The 14,371-nt window shown below is 40.9% G+C and overlaps 1 protein-coding gene and 1 long non-coding RNA gene across 26 annotated transcripts in view; one reads left to right on the top strand and one right to left on the bottom strand.

Annotated features, from left to right (window-relative positions):
- Window positions 1-14,371, top strand: part of GAB1 (GRB2 associated binding protein 1) — a 127,367-nt gene that overhangs the window by 66,380 nt on the left and 46,616 nt on the right. The gene's annotated exons all lie outside the window — the stretch shown is intronic.
- Window positions 2,940-5,903, bottom strand: LOC147355049 (uncharacterized). 2 transcript variants are annotated; one of them, XR_015144176.1, is made up of 2 exons: window positions 5,630-5,903; window positions 2,940-4,255 (listed from the first exon to the last, which is right to left on the bottom strand). It is a non-coding gene; the product is annotated as an uncharacterized LOC147355049 (long non-coding RNA). The 2 variants fall into 2 exon arrangements; XR_015144175.1 differs by having other exon boundaries at window positions 3,574-4,255; window positions 4,659-5,819.

Raw genomic sequence — 14,371 nt, 5'->3', positions numbered from 1 at the left:
CATGAACAGTTGAGCACATAAAAGAAACAACATGAAATCTATGTTTTCATGGGTTAATAATATTGTAACAGCTTCAGTCGCTCAGTCATGTCCAACTCTTGTGACCCCATGCACTGCAGCCCACCAGGCTCCTCTGTCCATGGAATTGTCCAGGCAAGAATACTGGAGTGGGTTGCCATTGCCTTCTCTAGGGGATCTTCCTGACCCAGGGATCAAACCCGGGTCTCCTGCATTGCAGGCAGTTTCTTTACTGTCTGAGCCGCCAGGGAAGCCCAAATAATATTATAAATGGTAAAGTGTAAGATTGCTAGATACCCATAACTCAGGCAGTTAAAGCCTTTAGTTGTCACTAAAAATGTTTGAGAGAGGTTTTAAAATACAGTTGGCCCTTGGTATCTGAGGGGGAGGGGTTCAGGACCCACCTCGAATACCACAATCCATGGATGCTCAAGTTCTTTATATAAAATGGCTTATTGCACATCCTCCTATAGACTTTTTTTTTTTGTATTTATTTAATTTTTGGCTGTGCTGTGTCTTCGTGGCTTTCACGAGGGCTTGCTCTGGTTGCAGCAAGCAGCAGCTGCTCTTTGTTTCGGAGCTTGGGCTTCTCATTGCAGTGGCTTCTCTCATTGTGGAGCACAGGCTTCAGTAGTCGTAGCTCCAGGGCCCTAGAGTGCAGGCTCAGTAGTCGTGGCACATGGACTTAGCTGCCCCACACCGAGTGGAATCCCATCCCAGGATGGCACCCGTGTCCCCAGCATTGGCAGGCAGGTTCTTATCCACAGTGCCACCAGGGAAGTCCCCTCCTGTAGACTTTTAAATCATCTCTAGATTATCTGTGATACATAGTACAATGTACATGTTGTGTAAATAGTTGCTGAAACAGTAAATTGACGTTTCACTCTTTGGAACTTTCTGGAGTTTCTTTTTTCCAAATATTTTTGATCCAAGATTGGTTGAAACTATGAATGAGCAACATACAGATATGGAGAGCAGACTGTATTATTGTTCCCTTTATTCGAAGAGAATAGCATAATAAGTACCAGTATTTAAAACAGTGTTCTTTCTGATAGCAATTGATTATACAATGTTATTAACCACTATGCTCTGCTGCCATTTTTAAAAAATCAATTAATTTAAACATTGTTTTTATTGAAGTATAGCTGATTTAGGTTGTGTTCGTTTCAGGTGTGCAGCAAAGTGATCCAGTTACACAAATGTGTGTGTGTGTGTGTTCATTTTCAGATTTTTTTCTGTTATAGGTTATTATATCAAATATAGTTCCTTGTGCTGTACAGTAGGTCCTTTTTTAATCTGTTTTATACATAGTAGCACGTATCTGTTAATCTTAAACTTCCAAACTGTTCCTCCCCCATGCTCATCCCCTCTTGGCCACCACAAGTCTGTTCTCAATGTCTGTAAATCTGTTTCTCTTTTGTAGATAAGTTCATTTGTATCATATTTTGGATTTCACATATACGTGCGATCCTACCGTATTTGTCTTTCTTTTTCTGACTTTGCCTAGTATGATGATTTCTAGGTTCACCCATGTTGCTGCAAATAACATGGTTTTTTGTGGCTAAGTAGTATTCCATTGGGAGAAGGCAGTGGCACCCCACTTCAGTACTCTTGCCTGGAAAATCCCATGGATGGAGGATCCTGGTGGGCTCCAGTCCATGGGGTCGCGGAGAGTTGGACGCGACTGAGAACTTCACTTTCACTTTTCACTTTCATGCATTGGAGAAGGAAATGGCAGCCCACTCCAGTGTTCTTGCCTGGAGAATCCCAGGGACGGGGGAGCCTGGTGGGCTGCCGTCTGTGGGGTCGCACAGAGTCAGACACGACTGATGCGACTTAGCAGCAGCAGCAGCAGTATTCCATTGTGTATATGTGTGTGTGCGTATGTGTATATGCCGCACCTTCTTTGTCCATTCATCTGTCAGTGGACATTTTGGTTGCTTCCATGTCTTTGGATATTATAGAGTGTGCTGCTGTGGACAGTGGGGTGCATGCATCTTTTTTGCTATCATCTTTTAAGGCATACCTTCCATATACCCTTTCTTAGGGTTTGGCTGTAACAAAATGAGGAATAAACCAAGAAGGAGGAAAGCATGGCCTGCAGGGCTTGGTGGACCCACCCTGGGAAAATACAGCAGGAAATCACAGAAGGATCCCCTGTTGAAGCAGAAGTTGGGGCAAGGGACGACTCAAGTAGAGTGGACCTAGGAAAGGAGAGGGTTGATAAAGCAGGCGTTACAGTGGGAGGCTTGGGAAAGGTTGATGATCTGATAAAGGGAATTGATGAAGTAGAAAACAGAGATTCCATTAAACCTTAACCCGAGGAGCATTCTCCGTTGTATGGCCTGCAGCTAATGATGCTGACCCTGCACAAGCCAAGAAGCCAGTGCAGTCCTAGTCCCAAGGGGCCATGGGAAAAAACATATCCATGGTCATGAGAGTATAAATGCCCTTTATTGACTTTAAACTCTTAGAGTCAATCTTTATAGAGTTTAAAAAAAAAAAAAATTGAGATGGTTATAGGACAGAATGTGTTATCAGCCTTGATAGTGTGAGAGTTATGTGGATAGCAGATGAAAATTAGGCAGTGGGAGGTCATTGAGGAAAGATGGAGGAGGGGAATGAAAGCAAATTGTTCCTAGAAAATTACTCTATGCCTGATAAACCACACAGTGGCTTAGTATGTGGTGCAGAATCCATCTGGTCGAGGGGCTGAACTGGGGTTACCGCTACTTTGGGAGGAAGCGGGGAAGAGGCAGAGGGGGAAAGTGAGCTGTCAAAGCTAGACCTCCATGGATTATGTCTGAAAATGAGAAGTCATGTAGAAGCATAGTGTTTGGAAATAAGATGTATCTTTTATGCACAGGGAAGAGACTCAGTTCATATGGTTCAAATGCAGACCTTAATGAAGGAACTACTTATGGTGCTGTGGCTTGGGCTTACATGAGGGTCCTGATACCCTTAGGGCTGGAGGAACAGGGGTGGAAATAATAAATGCTCATTTAAAAAGCTGTGTATACCAGACCCCTGAGCCCTGAAACAATAAGTAACCACCCAGGGGCTCTGTGTTCAGGAATTAGGTAAAGCTGGGAAAAAGGGGGATAAATACACTCACCTCTTCCCCAGACACAGAGACAGGTGGAGAATGGGTCTGTGGTGAGGGGTTAAACCAGGAATAACCAACCCAGGGTAACCACCAAGAGAAGCCCAAACCAGGACTAGCTTCTCTTTAGAGTCCAGCTCAGGGTGAGGATGCCTGCGGTGGGATTATAGTATTGTGTGATAAGTTCTTCTGTACAACTTGATGTTTGACCTTCTGCAGATATGAATTTAATAGAACATTTTAATATACATATCTTTATTCAGCACCTGTCATATCATCCGACGTGCTAGAAGCTTGGTGGACTGGAGAGACTCAGTCTCCTCTTAATTCCTTATTGTCTCCTTGGAGAGAGAAGATGCTAAACCAACCATCAAACAAAATAATCAGTATGATTACAAATTGTGATGAATGCTGTAAGTTTAATTTCATAGCACGCAGAAAGTTAGCACTACTTGTATAAACTTAAGTCTTTAATAGAGATACTGCACTGATTTTTAAAACGTAATTATTTGAGAATAGGAACAGTTCTTTTCTTGAGTAGCTTGTTGAGCTCAAACGGCATGCTGCAAATCAGATCTACAAACACAACAGCTGTCTCATTTGTTCCCTTGTTACTCATTTTAATGAATCACTTGAACAGACTTCAAAACGTTAAATTAGATATATAAGCATGCTTGAAGAATTATATCATAATATCATATTTCAAATTTAGTAGTGATATCATTGTCTAAACATAGTAAGTTTTAAGAAAGTCAGTTTTTTAGCTACTTTGCCCTCTATAAATAATGTGGTAGTAAAACAGCAGATAAAAATTAACCGAAGAATCCATAACATCCAAGTATAGAAAGCTGGGGAAGTTCCCCCACATCCCTTCTTCCTGACATAGGAGCCTTGATGCTTGGAGTAAATCTTTTGAGGGTCCTCAAAGGTGGAAATTTGCTGTTCCTTGCCTTTGTAGTAGAGGTCTGAGCAACAAGAAAGTCGGGAAGGCATTACCAGCACAGAGTTTTCCTCTGTGTTCTTGATACTTCCTGTTGCCGAGGGTTTGTCCAAAGGGAAAAGATAAATGAACAGAGGAAGATGTATTTCAGCTGTCTTCTCATTCCTCTCGCCTTTCATAGCATTCACAGCAGTCTGAGAACAGAAAAAAAAAAAAAAAAAAGTTACATCTTGTGTTCCTCTACCCTGAGCATTTGCTTATTAAAATAAACCTTGACTGCTCCATCTCCCCTGATTTGGGCCTCTCTGTTTCCTCCATGAAAAAGCTGGTGAGGGTGTTTAAAGCTGATAACTGTGTCACATGTAAGATATAGTCATAAATCACTGGAAATGAACTGTTTTTAGAACCTGCCAGAACTATCATACTAATGCACTTCTACAAAGGGCGGTAAATATGATAATTAAGGGAACTGTTTATTTTAGTCCCTTTATTCATCTCTGAATGTTTTTTGGTATGGATCCTCTTATTTGATTGTTTTATACAATTCTGGGAAATAGCTCTTACCAGTGTAGGAGTTTTAGATGTGCAAGTACTTACATACGGGAGAAAATCTAGTATCACATCTCTTGGCTCAGACGGTAAAGCATCTGTCTACCATGTGGGAGACATGGGTTCGATCCCTGGATCGGGAAGATCCTCTGGAGAAGGAAATGGCAATCCATTCCAGTACTATCGCCTGGAAAATCCCATGGACAGAGGAGCTTGGTAAGCTACATACAGTCCATGGGGTCGCAAAGAGTCAGACACGACTGAGCGACTTCACTTTCACTTTTAAGTTATTTAGCATTCTGATTCTTTCGGAGGTTAAGAAGTAGAACCACTGGGTCACTGAAGCCTCGAAACGCTTAAGACTTGTATCTCCTTTCAGGAGTGATTTTCGGATGTTTTGTTCAGTTAGTGAAGTTTCTGTAACCCTGGCCGGTTGGCTCGCAGAGGTGTGTCACCGGTCATAAGGAGTGGAGGGGGTCACGTGACTGGTTGTTTACGTAAGTCAGTAGCAGTGTCTGTCATCTTCATATTTAAAGAACTGTACATGTTAGTGCGAAACTCGGGTATAAAATGGGCCGCCGGTTTGGAGGCGAGTCGGCTGCTGCAGCAGATGAGATCATAGACAAAACCCACACCCCTCTCCAGACAGAAAGATCCCCATGGAGATAAGCCTGCTTTCTGGGAGGAGTCACTCAGCCACGTCTGCCATCGCTGTTGAGCGTCTCTGTTTCACTTTACCGGCCCCTCGATTTGAAGTGCAGTGAAAATGAATACAGAGCTTGCCAGAGGCATCTTTGTAGAAGTGATTCTGTTTTAGCCACTCATGTCAAAGACAGCTGAAAACACCAGAGATTAAAGCAGGCTGACCACGTGAACTTAGAAACTAGCAGTTAGTAAATTGTCTTCTTAAAGATCCAGAAACCCATATGCCACCTAGAGATGCCATCTAGCGATGCCAACTTCTCCTTAAAAGGTAATGAGGAAAGGTCCAAAGGTGCATAAGGAAAGAGTGAACCTACCGAAGCTGATACAAGAGTTTTGTCTTCGGAGCAAAAGTGTTGAATAGGAATTTGGAAGCTAGTTTTCTGTCCTTGAGTGACTGATTCGTAGAAGTCCGAAGTAAGCTCGTTGTGCCTTGCACTTTGTTCTGTTCTGGTTTGGGCTTTCCTGATTTCTGTAGTGCCAGCCTTTCTTACGTTTTCTCTGCTCACGAGGACTCCACTAGGGGGCAGACAACAGAACGGAATACAAAGGAAACCTATTCAGTGCATTGCCTGTGTTTGCTACTCTTTCTGGATACCTTAGGGGAAGGTCTTTCTATTTTGTGTATTTCACGTAATGGCATCTTTATCATGCTTATAACTATATATTTTAAGTGTAAATGCTTATTCAGGCTTAATGATAGTTTCCCAATTAATACATTATCACAGTATATTTCTTTTGGTTTTCTAGCGTGTTTCTGGCATCGAACCTCAAACCACTAATTATTATTTGTGGACGACCATAATGATGGTCCCTGTGAGGTCCACCTTATCCGTGAATATTCTTCTTCATTCATTCACTCAGTAACCACTCATTGGGTTCCTACTTTTGTCAAGCATTGTGTGGGTTAGGTTTTGAGACTAGAGCAGTGAAGAGAGAGTTCTTAGGAGGCTGCACATAACAAATGCTTACGTGCAACTGCTCCCTAAGCCATTTGGTGAAAGGACTAGGCTGAGAGGGCAAAGAAGGGATTCTTCTTTTTTTTCCCTTTCAATTCTTTTATAATTTTTAATAAAATGTGTAAAGGTTATACTTTGTTGGCAGTTATTATAAAGTATTGATTATATTCCCCATGTTGTACAGTGCATCCTGGTAGCCTATTTTACAGCCAGTAGTTTCTGCCTCCCACCACCCCCCACCCCACCTCTGTAAGGAATTGTCCTCCTCCCCACAAGGAGTACATGATGGCTACAATGCTGGGTAGTTTTTATTTCTGATTATTCTTCACCAGCTGCTCCTAAAGATTAGAAAGCCATATGGGGTTGGTGTGGGGACCTCAAAGTCTAGGAGACTAGCTAAAGGTCTTGTTTTGTTTGTTTTCTTTCTTCTTTCTTTGTCTTTGCTCCTCAAGAATTAGATCTAGTTACCTGAAACTCATTAACCTCTGCCAGCCTAGGGTTACAGAATATTAATCTTTAAATGAAAACCTCGTTAATTTGTCTTTACATGGTCAGTTATTCAACAAAATATAGAACCGGTGCTTTTGATTTTATTTTCTTTTTTTAAAGCTAGTCAGATTTTAACCAGAGATAACTTTTGTTGTTGTTGTTTAGTGGCTAAGTCGTGTCAGACGCTTTGCGACCCCATGGACTCTAGGCCACCAAGCTCCTCTGTCCACGGGATTCTCCAGGCAAGAATACTGCAGGGGGTCACCATTTCCCTCTCCAGGGGATCTCTCTGCCCAGGGCTCAAACCCTGGGTCCCCTGCATCGGCGGGTGGATTCTTTACCACTGAGCCACCAGGGAAGCCAGAGATACTTGGTTTCTCCTCAGTTTTGGACCAAACTATCCTCTGTTCATTGTAGATAATGTATAACTAGATCGCCTAATCTTTTAATCTTAAGGTATAAACATTTCTGAGAATATCTTCAGTTTACAATGCCTAATGTTAAGTTGAAGAATCAAAAAGTCTTTTTTTCTGTAATAAATTCTTTTTCTGTTAGATTTAATAAATCATTCTATACAGAATGAGATTGCCATTATTGGTAAATAGAGGCTGCCATTTCTTTCGAGAAGATAATACATGTTTGTTTTCACCATTATGTGCTTAGAGCATTAACTGCATTCTGTACAAAATTGGACAAGGCCCCATAGGACATCCTTTGAGTAATTAAATATCTTAATTGCTAGAGTGTATCTGGGATTCTGTGCTAAGGAAGCCCATGGTGAATAAATGTCCTGTGTTTTTACAGTCCTTAAGTGTGTTTTCTTTATCAGGTTTCAGAAAGCATTTCAATGAGGGCTTCACCTTTATTTCTGTAAATTCTAGCATGATAAGCAACACCTGGAAAAATTAATGAATATTAGTGAATATTAGTGAAATATTAATTAATTCAAATTTTAAACCCAAGAATTTTAAGCTTCTGAAAGTTAGAAGTGTGGCTCAGGAAACCAGAAACACATCATCTGTATTGTAAAAGTTAGCTGCTTAGCATTGATGCGTATACACTACCATGTGTGAAATATGTGGCTATTGAGAAGCTCCTGGATAGCACGGGGACCTCGGCTTGATGCTCTGTGATAACCCAGAGGGCTACAGTGGTGGTGGGGAGGCACAGGAGGGAGGGGACATATGTATACTTACAGCTTATGCACGCTTTTGTACAGCAAAAACCAACAGAACATTGTAAAGCAATTATCCTCCAATTTTTAAAAAAGAGTTAGCTACTTTGAAAGTATATATGTACATGGATAAAAATTAGATGAAAATATGGAAAAATGTATTTTTGATGTTGGTAGGATTATATATAATTTCCTCCAGTTTTTCAGTTGAATTTGTTGTTGATTGTAGTTTATTTTGTTAAAAAAATGCCTGTACAACTTACACAGTTTTGTTCTGAAGAACACTTCTTTTGGATCTTGGATAGCTTCCAGAAATATGGATTCTTCATTTGAAGTTTATAATATATAGTATAGGGCTACGTCTCTTGCTATAGGTTTTTCTTTTTCTTATTTCTTTTAATAGCTGATTTTTTAGAATTAAATGCAGAGGATAAAATCTAAACAAATTCTATCCAGCAATTAATAACAAAAAGTAATTTTGCATAACTTAGACTGAATATTTTTTTCCTACACTAATAACATACTCCTTTGAATGTTTATAGTCTTAGCGCACCCTTCCCCTTCTGCCAGCAATCCCAGTTGATAAAGCATTGTGGGTTTTAGCTAGAAATTTCCCCCTGTGTTTGAGCTAGAATGATTTCACTTTTTAGGAACAGCACAAGAATTAGAACTGTTGCTGGCGGTCCAGTGGTTAGGACCCTGTGCTTCCACTGCCAAGGACACAAGTTCATTCCCTGGTCGGGGAACTATTAATAAGACCCCACAAGCCATGTAGCACAGCCAAAGAATTGTTGCCTTTAACATGCCTACACTACTCACGGACCAAGTGGGCTGCAGGCACTTTTACACATATGTACATATTCCATCTGACTTCCTGTCTACATGTATCTACTGCAGTAGCACCTACAGTCTTAGGAACGGGGCAGGGACTAGATCGGAGAGTGGGTATACTGGGTGGAAAAATATAGACAGGATATCCTCTTGCAGAATTTCATGACAGGCTGATCCCACCACAAGGAGCTGGGGGTTTGTGGTCTTCTGAAGCCCTCTAATTAAATGGAGGAAGCGATACCATTTTTTTTTTTCCCTGCTTGTCCTCTCCCTTCCAGATCCACTCCACCTTCACTCTAGTTAAATGCCACCAATTATATATTTAAACTAAAAGCCTGAAATGTGGATTTCTGTGGCCAAGTGTGGGACGTCCCAGTGACGTCTCTGAAAACCCAGAGCCAATCCCTGTGCTTCGAACTCAAGGTTTATATTTAGAAAACTGTGTGAATCCTGTATTTTCACAATGTTGTAAACATGTTTGTGTGGCTATTTTTAGCTTCTGCAGACTTCAGTGAACTTCCAAGCTGGCAAGTCAGGTGCAGTCAGTTGTCATCTGTTACCTCAGATGCCAGCACTTTGTGAATGACTGATTGTCTTGGGTTTCTAACATATTTAAAGCAGAGAAGTGTACAAGTTATCTTGTGTCAACTGCATGTGATATGTCTATATTATTATACATATGGTCTTTCTTTTTTAAGCTTTTATGAACTGTGTAGCTTGGGTAGCAGTTTTTCTTGGAGTTTAGGATGAGTTGGGTCCTGCCAAATGGGACCAGCAGAAATAGCTAGTCTTTTTTTTTTTTTTATTTTTAAACTTTACATAATTGTATTAGTTTTGCCAAATATCAAAATGAATCCATCACAGGTATACATGTGCTCCCCATCCTGAACCCTCCTCCCTCCCCATACCATCCCTCTGGGTCGTCCCAGTGCACTAGCCCCAAGCATCCAGTATCATGCATTGAACCTGGACTAGTCTTTTTCTCTTTCCCCCAGCCCTTCTCTCCCAGTCCTCAGCATTAAATCATGTACATGTAAATCCTTCCAGTCACTGTTCTTTTCAGTCCACTGTCAATCCGTTCAGTCACTCAGTTGTGTCTGACTCTGCGACCCCAAGGACTGCAGCACGCCAGGCCTCCCTGTCCATCACCAACTCCCGGAGTTTACCCGAACTCATGTCCATTGAGTCAGTAATGCCATCCAACCGTCTCATCCTCTGTCGTCCCCTTCTCCTCCCTCCCTCAATCTTTCCCAGCATCAGGGTCTTTTCCAGTGAGTCAGTTCTTTGCATCAGGTGGCCAAAGTATTAGAGTTTTAGCTTCAGCATCAGTCCTTCCAATGGAATATTCAGGACTGATTTCCTTTAGGATGGACTGGTTGGATCTCCTTGCTGTCCAAGGGACTCTCAAGAGTCTTCTCCAACACGACAGTCGAAAGCATCAATTCTTCGGCACTCAGCTTTCTTTATAGTCTAACTTTCATATCCATACATGACTACTGAAAAAACCATAGCTTTGACTAGACAGACCTTTGTTGTCAAAGTAATGTCTCTGGTTTTTAATATGCTGTCTAGGTTGGTCATAACTTTCCTTCCAAGGGGCAAGAGTCTTTTAATTTCAGTCACCATCTGCAGTGATTTTGGAGCCCAAAAAGATAAAGTCTGACACTGTTTCCACTGTTTCCCCATCTATTTGCCATGAAGTGATGGGACTAGATGCCATGATCTTAGTTTTCTGAATGTTGAGCTTTAAGCCAACTTTTTCGCTCTCCTCTTTCACTTTCATCAAGAGGCTCTTTAGTTCTTCTTCACTTTCTGCCATAAGGGTGGTGTCATCTGCATATCTGAGGTTATTGATATTTCTCCCGATAATCTTGATTCCAGCTTATGCTTCATCCAGTCCAGCGTTTCTCATGATGTACTCTGCATAGAAGTTAAATAAGCAGGGTGACATTATACAGCCTTGGCATACTCCTTTCCCGATTTGGAACCAGTCTGTTGTTCCATGTCCAGTTCTAACTTGCTTCCTGACCTGCATACAGATTTCTCAGAAGGCAGATCAGGTGGTCTGATATTCCCATCTTTTGAAGAATTTTCCACAGTTTGTTGTGATCCACATAGTCAAAGGCTTTGGCATAGTCAGTAAAACAGAAGTAGATATTTTTCTGGAAGTGTCTTGCTTTTTCAATGATCCAGCGATGTTGGCAATTTGATCTCTGGTTCCTCTGCCTTTTCTAAATCCAGCTTGAATATCTGGGAGTTCTCAGTTCATGTACTGCTGAAATCTGGCTTGGAGAATTTTGAGCATTACTTTGCTAGCATGTGAGATAAGTGCAATTGTGCGGTAGTTTGAGCATTCTTTGGCATTACCTTTCTTTGGGATTGGAATGAAAGCTGACCTTTTCCAGTCCTGTGGCCACTGCTGAGTTTTCCAAATTTGCTGGCTGAGGGCAGCACTTTCACAGCATCATCTTACAGGATTTGGAATAGCTCAACTGGAATTTCATCGCCTCCACTAGCTTTGTTCATAGTGATACTTTCTAAGGTCTACTTGACTTCACATTCCAGGATGTCTGGCTGTAGGTGAGTGATCACACCATCATGATTATCTTGGTCATGAAGATCTTTTTGGTACAGTTCTTCTGTGTATTCTTGCCACCTCTTCTTAATATCTTCTGCTTGTGTTAGGTCCATACCATTTCTGTCCTTTATTGTGTTCACCTTTGCATGAAATGTTCCCTTGGTATCTCTAATTTTCTTGAAGAGATCTCTAGTCTTTCCCTTTTTTCTTCCTATTGGTCAAAGATTATAAGACTTGGGTGGTGTAGAGGGAGATGGAAAGTTGACAGAAAAAAGAAAGCTGGGCTCTTTTGAGGGCCAAGACATCATAGAACGGGCAAGATGGTGCTGATTAGTTGAAAAAGAGAGGTAAATGATCAACAGCTTTTCTTACAGGGTAAGATGATTATCTGGATGTCACATGAATGAAAAAGTGTTTTTCCCCCAAATAATCATGTCTTTGCAAAGGATAATGCTCCCCTCTATCACTGAAGGGAGGCGGCGAGGAGAGCATCATTGTCAACACTCGGGCTCAGTCTTCTATGGTCCCATCCAAGATCCTCTTCATTCATTATCTGTGGAGTAATTTTTGCGTCGTGTTCGGCTTTGTGCTTACTTCTCTTTGGGTGAGATTCTTCTTCCTTGCCTCCTGAACTTAATGTGCTTTATAGTCAATGACTCCAGAATGCATAATTCATCTCTTTGGAAGCATGCCTTTCCAAGGAAGCCTTTCATTGCCACATATCTTTTGTTCCGGAAGCTTTAGATTGAGTTTCATGTTAAGAAGAAAATTATACAAAGCATTATTCTGGCTCATTCAAGATAAATGTAGTTATGGAAATTGGAATTTTGTTTTGTACCACTTTATGCTTCTCCTCTGCTTCTTAATGTGAAAGTGTTGTTTCTGAAGTGTCATCCAAATAGCAGTGTTTTACTTTATCGTGAATTCTGACTGTTCAGTACAAAGCAGGGGAGAAAAGGAGAATGTTTTTGTATGTTTTGCTGGAAACTAAAAATGCTAGCTTTTTTCCAGAATTAATTATTACTTTTCAATTGAATAGCTAAAGAAGAAAGAGTTTAGACACTTGTTGGGTTTATGAAGATAAACTTTTTTTTTTAATTTCAAAGTGTTATTAGTGTTATATTTTTTTAAAAAGTCACTATTTAAGCAAGCATGTTCTTTTCCCAAGAATAATATTAATAAAAACAATGTAGGGGACATGCATTTGTGGGGCACAGTAAAATCAGGAAACATATTCACATAATTGTTAGCATCTCAGGCACAGCAGCCTACAGTAACATTTCACAATTTTAAACATTCGTTGTGGGTTTTCTTATTTAGAACTGCAACCTCTTTAGCAGTTGGTATTGCCTCTTGCTCAAGTCGAAGAAATAGACTGTAAAGCAGCACCATCCCATGATGGCAACTACACTCATGGCTAAATTAAATGAACTGGAAAATCCACTCCTGAGTTGCACCAGACATGTTTTAAGTTCTTTGTAGCTGCATGTGACTAGTAGCTGCTGTGATGGTCAACACAGTCATTTTCTTCATGGCAGAAAGTTCTGTTGGACAGCATTGCTCTAAAACTGCACTTAGAATTTGTATCTGTGTTAGAAAATCCGGTGATTTTCAGATGTGATATCAATTTCCTAGCACTGAAACAACAAAATTTAAAGTTCTCACATCTTATTCTTCGCTTAAACCTGTCCATTTTTACTGTACTTCTTCACAGTACATGGCTTGTTGCCTTTATTCTCTTAATGATATTACATCCTACCCTCAGAGACAGGGATGTCATTAGACACACACCCCCCAAAGTTGAACTAGAGAATTAGTTGAATTAGTTGTATATATAATTAAATACACTAACATAAATGTTTTATAACTAAAGTACGTAGACGTCTCAATACTGTATGGACTTGTCTGAGGTTGTGGTTCCTGGATTGTAGCACACTGGCATGGTTCCGTATGGTTTCATATTGACTTAATCTTGATTAAGTGGTTTCACTTTTTGTTGACTGAACCTTGCAGAGGAGGAGATTTGACAGGATTTGTGGCTGAACTCTTACAGCAATAAGAAGACCCACTGTTGGTCTGGCATAGCATTAATTTATGCAGAGACTGGGTTCGTAAAGAGCAGAGACAGCATCTTCAGGGTCACCCGGAGACATTCAGTCATTCATCCATTTGTTGAGGTAACAGTTGTCACACTGGTCTTTCAAGGCACCACGTCCTTGCCTACTGTGCACTCTGCTAAGCACTTAGATGGAAGAGAAATGAGACGAGATCTTGGGTAGGAAACAGCTGTTCAAAGGTCTTCATGACAGTCAGGAGAAGCTTACTCGAATAGAAATTTGCACAGGTGCTCTGGATACCCTGGAGCAGTCAGCTTCACCTGGAGCAGGTGACGAGCACCAGAGAAGGTACTGATAGACAGGAAGGAGTTGCAGTTTCTCTTCACAGCAGATTCCAGCTACTCCAAAATGGAAAAGATTAGTTCCTGGTCAAGCCCTCTCAGTGTTTGGAAATTTTTCAAACCATGGGGGAGGGGGATCTTTAAAATGCCATTCAGAGGCATCATTTTAATGACTGTGTCAGACTCCTTCATAGAAGCGTATCTTAATTTATTTCCTCAATTTCCTACTGTCACCAGTTTGCTTCCTGGTTTGCTTAGGACAGAGGAGTTTCCCAAGATGTGGAATTTTGACTTGTAAAAATAGGGATGGTCCTGGGGAAACTGGGATGGTTGGTCACCCTACCTATTGTTGCATATTTAGATTGTTTCAAATATTTGTTCATATAACCAACATTGTTCTGAGTGCTTGGATGCCCTGTGTATTTAGCTGTCTTTTGCATTATTGCCTTTAGTGAGATTCCTAGAGATGAAAGGAATGGTTTGATGACTCTGGACGTGTTTGAAGCTCACATCCCTTAATGGTACCTTTGCTGCTTTCAGCTAAATTGGGAGGAATCTGTCTGGACATTTGTGCTACCTCTGCTTCCGTGGGTTCTTAGGGAGATATACAAAAGACACACTTGCTCTGTA

This window comes from Bos grunniens, chromosome 17 (genome assembly GCF_055505025.1).
Source record: "Bos grunniens cultivar Pamir isolate PY7600 chromosome 17, Bosgru_T2T1.0, whole genome shotgun sequence".
In the NCBI taxonomy this organism is placed as follows: Eukaryota; Metazoa; Chordata; class Mammalia; order Artiodactyla; family Bovidae; genus Bos; species Bos grunniens.
This window is presented reverse-complemented; position numbering and strand designations above follow the sequence as displayed.